An 8,146-nucleotide genomic window follows, 5' to 3' on the forward strand; every position below is an offset into this window, starting at 1 on the left:
TATGGATCCCATCATGAGCATAATGCAGAGCGTTCTACCATTGTTTCCTTCACGCAAAACACGGAACTGACTGCGTTGGTGTACCGGGTCCATTTGAACACATAGAAAACGCTTTGCATGCATTTCTTATGATGAAAAAAGGCTCTGCACAGCATCTGGACATGGAACAGTTAAAAAAACGCTTCTAAACGCGGTTACCTGCGTTTACAAGCGTTTGAAATGCCGGTAAAATCTACTCCTGAACGCAAGTTTGGTGTGTTCAAAAAAACGACTATAAACTCAACTGCCTGACTGTAAACGACGATGTGTACATGGACACATAGGGAAACATTAGGGAGAGTTCAGGGGCTGCTGAAAAAATGCAGAAAAGCTCCTGAAAGTCAGTTTAGGAGCTGCAGTGTGCATGAGCCCTAAGACTTCTGTTTATTTTTGGAATGAGCAAAAAAAACCAAAAACAAATTGGAACCCCGTTACTGCTGCGAAGATTCACCCTACTTGTCCTGGAACAAAAGTGATAGGAAATAAACAGGATTACATTTGTTGCTGGAAGGGGAGATGAGAGGAAATCTTACAGTTGGGGCACCTGTTGCAGTCTCAGCAGAGATGTACCCTCACTTTGGAGGCATTTCCTGTTGTGTCTCTAGGACTGTGTGTGAAGGGAAATATCCCCAACGGGGCACAGAAAAAAAAAAAAAAAAAAAAAAGGAAGAAGAATTAACCATTAGCTATGTCATGGACAGGCCACCTAAGGCATGCATGCCAGGATGGACACACAATGTCATTTTCAATGGCACCCAGAAGATCCATGTGCCCAATCTTGGACAAGACCACCAGAGGAAGTCTTCTCTCTACAAACACAACGCTGCCATATTTAGGAACTGAACGCTCAACAGACTGTCAATTGCAAAAGTTTGCCCCTCTGCCTCCAACCTCCATGTGGTTTCAGAAAGGGCCCGCCTGACATCGCTGACATTCTGGTGCCGGCATTCCTCCTAGTAGATGTCATTATGTGAAGAAGTGCAACCGCCTACCTTTCTCTTACTGATGGAACCACCAGTTGAAGCCGGTATGAAGGTAAAACCCTCCTGTATTTCTGATGGTGCAGAAATCAGCGTTAATCTAAAGTCTACAGAGTGCTTTTGTTTTACTTGCATGCTGATTGCCTAGTGGTTGTAAATGGACACTTAATGTGTGTACTATTCAAAACTAAAAAGTCTTTGTGGAGTTCCACCCATTATTTATTTATTTCAGGTACTTATATAGCGCCGTCAGTTTACGCAGCACTTTACATATATATTGTACATTCACATCAGTCCCTAACCCTCAAGGGGCGTACAATCTAAGGTCCCTAACTTACATTCATACATACACATACTAGGGACAATTTAGACAGGATCCAATTCACCTACCAGCATGTCTTTGGAGTGTGGGAGGAAACTGGAGTACCCAGAGGAAACCCATGCAGGCACAGGGAGAACATGCAAACTCCAGGCAGGTGCTGCCATGGCTGCGATTTAAACCAATGACCCTAGTACTGCCAGGCGGAAGTGCTAACCATTTAGCCACTGTGCTGCCCATATATAGCTATATTGCAGGTATTGGTATTGTATTGGGGTCCATGTAGAAAATGCCGTAACTGAAAAGCTTAGAGCTTGTACATTCACATCAGTCCCTAACCCTCAAGGGGCGTACAATCTAAGGTCCCTAACCCTCAAGGGGCGTACAATCTAAGGTCCCTAACCCTCAAGGGGCGTACAATCTAAGGTCCCTAACCCTCAAGGGGTGTACAATCTAAGGTCCCTAACTCACATTCATACATACACATACTAGGGACAATTTAGACAGGAGACAATTCACCTACCATTTTTTCATGTTCCTTGCAACACAATGCCTATCCACATAACAGTCTGTAATGGCAATTATTTAAATTTTTTTTTCCTTCTAAATACCTTATTTTTCTAGTGTAGTCTGCACTTCCGGTCCCGGCCACCTAGGCGATTACGTCATTAGGCGATTCCCTAGGGCTCCTGGGATATCGCCATCATCTATCTCAGGAACCTTCAGACTGCACTTGCCTTCCTTCTGGGTTCTGTATTGATTGACAGGTTGCCATAACAGCGGGGTGGGAACTTCTGCCGCCGCCGCCATTGTTATGGCAACCTGTAAGCAACACAGTGCGCCGCGCTGTGTCCTTACTGCGCAGGCGCAAAATTGGGAGGTGCATGCTGGGTAGCACGCTGCACGGAATCCCAGAAGCAAGTAGGAGCGGGCTTCAGATGCCCAAACTAGTAATGGCCGCTGCTTGTCCGCTGGGATTCTGCGATGAATGTCATATTTCCAAGTAAGAAGAAGAAATACACTTATAATAGTATGTTTTTATATTGTGCAACTAAAGAGAATCACAGGGGTGCCTTTTTGTAAAAAACTGCCAAGGTGACTGGAGCTCAGCTTTAAGGTGGGTACAGACGGATCAAAATTGGGCAGGTTCAGAAGGGACCGGCCAAGTTTCAATCTGTGTGTGGCCCTCAGGCCCCATTCACACTTTGCGATTGGGAATCGTGGGCAGAAACGCGTGGTAATCGCTGCAAAATGCACAACTTGCATTTGGGTGCCATTATCCTTCAATGGCACCACAAATGTTATGCGATTCTGCAGCGATTGACGTGGAACAGGATCGCACATCAAAACATGCCTTTAAAAATTGCAGGAACCTCGTCACCCGAACAGGAGCAGTAGCTTCTTCTGAAGCGACAAAGGTGCATCGGACAGCCCATTCAATTAAATGTGCCTAGCCCTATGTCATTGGAAAATAGCTTATTGGGACCGCTATTCCCACTATGAGATACGTGAACAGGGCTTGTTTGACAGAAGGTTATCATTAGGTCAACGTCAATTGAACGGACACATTGGAAAATGTTCATTGGTCCCTGCTATCAGAATACAATGTTGTGGCGGGAAGGATTCCTCCATTCACCTAGCTTGTGTGGATGGCGAAATCCATTCCTTTTTTTTTTCCCCCATTTTGTCTGCTGGCTGAAAGAAAAAAAACAAAAAAAATACAAAATACAACCATCTATACCCAGCCTTAGCTACTGAGATGTAAAGTCCAAATCTGCATGTTGGTACCAGAAACAGAACATTGTCACCCGAAAAAGAGCAGTAGCTTCTTTTGGAGCGATAAAAGGCGCATAAGACAGCCCATTCAATTAAATGGGCCTGGCCCTATGTCATTGGAAAATAGCTTAGTGGGACCGCTTATTCCCACTATGAGATACGTGAACAGGGCTTGTTTGACAGAAGGTGATCATTAGGTCAACTTCAATTGAACGGACACGTTGGAAAACTTTCATTGGTCCCTGCTATCAGAAAACAATGTTGTGGCGGGAAGGATTCCCCCATTCACCTAGCTTGTGTGGATGGCGAAATCCATTCCTTTTTTTTTCCCCATTTTGCCTGCTGGCTGAAAAAAGAAAAAAAAAAAAACCACAAAATACAACCATCTATACCCAGCCTTAAATATAAAAGATGTGGCGAGCACTTCTTGTATAACAATAAAGAATATATAAGCAGCTAAAGCACTGAAAGGAGATCACAACAGCCTCAGGTGAAGATAAATAAATAAAGTGCAGCGCTAAAAATAAACAGAAAATTCGATCTAGAAAATTCTGGTCTAGAAAATTCGATCTAAAAAGTTCGTTCTGAAAATATCAAAAGTTCATAGAATCAGCGATAAAGTAGATATGACACAGCTTATGAGAAATCCGGAACAAATGGCAGAAGTGCGCACTCACCGACCGCGCATAGGAAATGCGCATATGTTTAATCAATTCTGCAGAGTATCGATCTCCCTCAGGAAGGGGTGTTATCATGCGATGGTCAGCTGGGCTCACAGAACCTCCCAAGGATCGGGATAGATCGGCCGGATACAGACTCCAGGTGAAGGCTTCCCTCCTCTGGATGAAGTGGAAAACGGTGTCTGCAGTCAAGATGTTGCTGGACACATGGATGAGCCCTTCCTGTGTTATTGGAAAGCAAGAGGGACACACAGAGACAGGAAATGACATGTCACACAGAGACAGGAAATGACATGTCATTTCCTGTCTCTGTGTGTCCCTCTTGCTTTCCAATAACACAGGAAGGGCTCATCCATGTGTCCAGCAACATCTTGACTGCAGACACCGTTTTCCACTTCATCCAGAGGAGGGAAGCCTTCACCTGGAGTCTGTATCCGGCCGATCTATCCCGATCCTTGGGAGGTTCTGTGAGCCCAGCTGACCATCGCATGATAACACCCCTTCCTGAGGGAGATCGATACTCTGCAGAATTGATTAAACATATGCGCATTTCCTATGCGCGGTCGGTGAGTGCGCACTTCTGCCATTTGTTCCGGATTTCTCATAAGCTGTGTCATATCTACTTTATCGCTGATTCTATGAACTTTTGATATTTTCAGAACGAACTTTTTAGATCGAATTTTCTAGACCAGAATTTTCTAGATCGAATTTTCTGTTTATTTTTAGCGCTGCACTTTATTTATTTATCTATACCCAGCCTTAGCTGCTGACTTGTAATAAGTCCAAATCTGCATGCCGGTACCAGATCTGTTTGTTCTGGTTAGGAAAGGCGAAGGTTTGCAACAGCTGTAGAAGACATTATGAAGGTACCACTAGGATAACATGCTTGGATAAAGGAATGGTTCACAATTATTATTTATTATACAAGATTTCTATACAGTCAACTGTTATATAGCCAAACTTTTAATGGGGGATCTTTGTGCTCTTGAGCACCCACCAAACTTTAGTCCCCTGGGCAGGCCTTGCACCTGCTGGCACAAGGTTGGAAAGCTCAGCTGGATCATGAGCAGGGGATCAATGTGCTTTGGGCTTTACCAGCTGTATATATGAAGCTTTGCTCAGCCAGGACATACTGAACAAGAAGGGGAATCATGTGGACTCCACAGTTCCCAGCCTGATTTGCTCTGCCAATGAGCAGACAAGGGCAGGAATTATGAGCAAAAGGGAAAGTCACAAGAGCTTGTTTTTCTTCTCATCTTTCATGGTCACCTATGTGCTACTGTTTGCTGGGTCTACATCTACACAGGCATACTCCACTATGAACAAGAAAGGGGTCAGTTAACAGAAGAGCATCTTTTTCTGCACAGGGATGTATGATTTAGATCACCTGAAGCTGGGGACATGCAGTCCCAGCTGCCGGGCAGATGGTTTTTTACATGTAGCCCTGCTATGGGCAAGCTGCTTCTTTAGCCTGGGTTCACACATGGTGTGCTGAAATTACAATGTCACTCTGGTCTCTGTGTGACTTACGTACAGGTGCAAATTTTTTTCCCATTGACTTCACTCCAAAACCACCTCCCATCGACCTCACCGCAAAACCGCCTCCCATCGACCTCACCGCAAAACCGCCTCCCATCGACCACACCGCAAAACCGCCCCCCATCGACCTCACCGCAAAACCGCCTCCCATCGACCACACCGCAAAACCGCCTCCCATCGACCACACCGCAAAACCGCCTCCCATCGACCTCACCGCAAAACCGCCTCCCATTGACCTCACCGCAAAACCGCCTCCCATCGACCTCACCGCAAAACCGCCTCCCATCGACCACACCGCAAAACCGCCTCCCATCGACCACACCGCAAAACCGCCTCCCATCGACCACACCGCAAAACCGCCTCCCATCGACCACACCGCAAAACCGCCTCCCATCGACCACACCGCAAAACCGCCTCCCATCGACCACACCGCAAAACCGCCTCCCATCGACCACACCGCAAAACCGCCTCCCATCGACCACACCGCAAAACCGCCTCCCATCGACCTCACCGCAAAACCGCCTCCCATCGACCTCACCGCAAAACCGCCTCCCATCGACCACACCGCAAAACCGCCTCCCATCGACCTCACTGCAAAACCGCCTCCCACTGACCACACCGCAAAACCGCCTCCCATCGACCACACCGCAAAACCGCCTCCCATCGACCTCACTGCAAAACCGCCTCCCACTGACCTCACTCTAAAAACGCCTCCCACTGACCTCAATGCAAAAATACCTCCCATTGACCTCAATGAAAAAACTCCTGTCAATAGCAATCCTATGTGAAAATATATTTCCGCATGCCACTCTACTGTATCCCTTGCGAGTCTGGAAAGCACCATTACAAACTCGCACAGAGCCTCTTTTCGCAATGGCACTCAAAACACAATGTGTGTGGATTGCATCTGGGTGAACCACCTCAATAGTAGCACATAATAACTAGCCTGTCATGCAAATCTGTGTGTTTGAAAACGGATCTAGAGCCACATATGTGTGATCCAGGGTGGCTCCATTCACACTTGGATATTTTGGAATTGCAGCAGAATCGCTGCAATTCTGCCCAAGACTGCAAAATGCAGCTTCAGGCGCCATTATGTTCAATGGCACCTAAAACATGGTGCGGTTTTGCTGAGATTGTCGCACGCAAATCGCACCGCATGACGCTCGTCGCCCAAAAGAAGCTCCTACTCCTTTTTGGGCAACAAGCTTCACATGATGCAAATTGCTGCGCAGTACACCGCATGACAATTGCGGCAAAGCGCATCGCGTTAAGCTTGTCGCCTAAAAAACTCCTGCTCCTTTTTTGGCAACAAGCTTCACGCAATGAAATTGCCATGCAAACAATTGTGGCAAAAACGCATTGTGTTTTATGTGTCACTGAAAATGACACCCAAAACTGCGTTTTGCGATTGTAGTGCATTTTGAGATTGCAGGCAGAATTGTAGTGATTCTGCCGCAATTCCAAACCGCCCGTGTGTGAACGGGGCCTAACGGGGCGGACACTTGACCTGGATTTGGCTGCTCAGCATGCCCTTCAACTGAGCACCCAAGTACTTCCATGTGTGAGGGGAACCTGAAGGAATACATTTTTTTTTTTCTTTTTGGGGCCGGCGCCTCATTTACTTGCTCAGCAGATGCTCTTCTGCTGAGCGATAAAAAAGCCAACACTCCCCTTCCTGATTTATTTATTTCAGGTACTTACATAGCGCCGTCAATTTACATATATATTGTACATTCACATCAGTCCCTAACCCTCAAGGGGCGTACAATCTAAGGTCCCTAACCCTCAAGGGGCGTACAATCTAAGGTCCCTAACCCTCAAGGGGCGTACAATCGAAGGTCCCTAACCCTCAAGGGGCGTACAATCTAAGGTCCCTAACCCTCAAGGGGTGTACAATCTAAGGTCCCCAACTCACATTCATACATACACATACTAGGGACAATTTAGACAGGAGCCAATTAACCTCCCAGCATGTCTTTGGAGTGTGGGAGGAAACCAGAGTACCCGGAGGAAACCCACGCAGGCACAGGGAGAACATGCAAACTCCAGGCAGGTGGTGCAGTGGCTGGGATTCGAACCAACGACCCGAGTACTGCCAGGCGGAAGTGCTAACCATTCAGCCACTGTGCTGCCCAATATTGATGGCTAGCCAATTAGTGCTAGTCACACTGCGAGGTCTCCCCCCTCCCTGCTAGCCCCCGGGTGCAGTGCTGGAGACAGCAGGGAGGTGAGGAGGACATAAACAGCAAAATAATATAAAACATTAAACGTTTCTGTCACCATGAAGCCCCTTTCGTTTTTCAAGGCTCAGGCATTCCTAAAAGTACCTCAGATATGCATTTTTTTGTTTTTTTATCAGGACAAGTAGACTGGGACCCCGATTTAGTCCCTTGGACAATGTATTTCTTTATTTATTACAGGTACTTATATAGTGCTGTCAATTTACGTAGCGCATTACATATATACTGTACAGTCACATCAGTGCCTAACCCTCAAGGGGCGTACAATCTAAGGTCCCTAACCCTCAAGGGGTGTACAATCTAAGGTCCATAACCCTCAAGGGGCGTTCAATCTAAGGTCCCTAACCCTCAAGGGGCGTACAATCTAAGGTCCCTAACCCTCAAGGGGAGTACAATCTAAGGTCCCTAACCCTCAAGGGGCGTACAATCTAAGGTCCCTAACCCTCAAGGGGTGTACAATCTAAGGTCCATAACCCTCAAGGGGCGTTCAATCTAAGGTCCATAACCCTCAAGGGGCGTACAATCTAAGGTCCATAACCCTCAAGGGGCGTTCAATCTAAGGTCCATAAC

At 46.6% G+C, this 8,146-nt stretch overlaps 1 protein-coding gene across 2 annotated transcripts in view; it reads right to left on the minus strand.

Annotated features, from left to right (window-relative positions):
• Nucleotides 1–8,146, minus strand: part of UBE4B (ubiquitination factor E4B) — a 114,953-nt gene that overhangs the window by 66,389 nt on the left and 40,418 nt on the right. The window lies entirely within an intron of this gene.

This window comes from Staurois parvus, unplaced genomic scaffold, assembly GCF_062004578.1.
Source record: "Staurois parvus isolate SC_StPar_1 unplaced genomic scaffold, SC_StPar_1.0 ptg000949l, whole genome shotgun sequence".
Lineage (NCBI taxonomy): Eukaryota > Metazoa > Chordata > Amphibia > Anura > Ranidae > Staurois > Staurois parvus.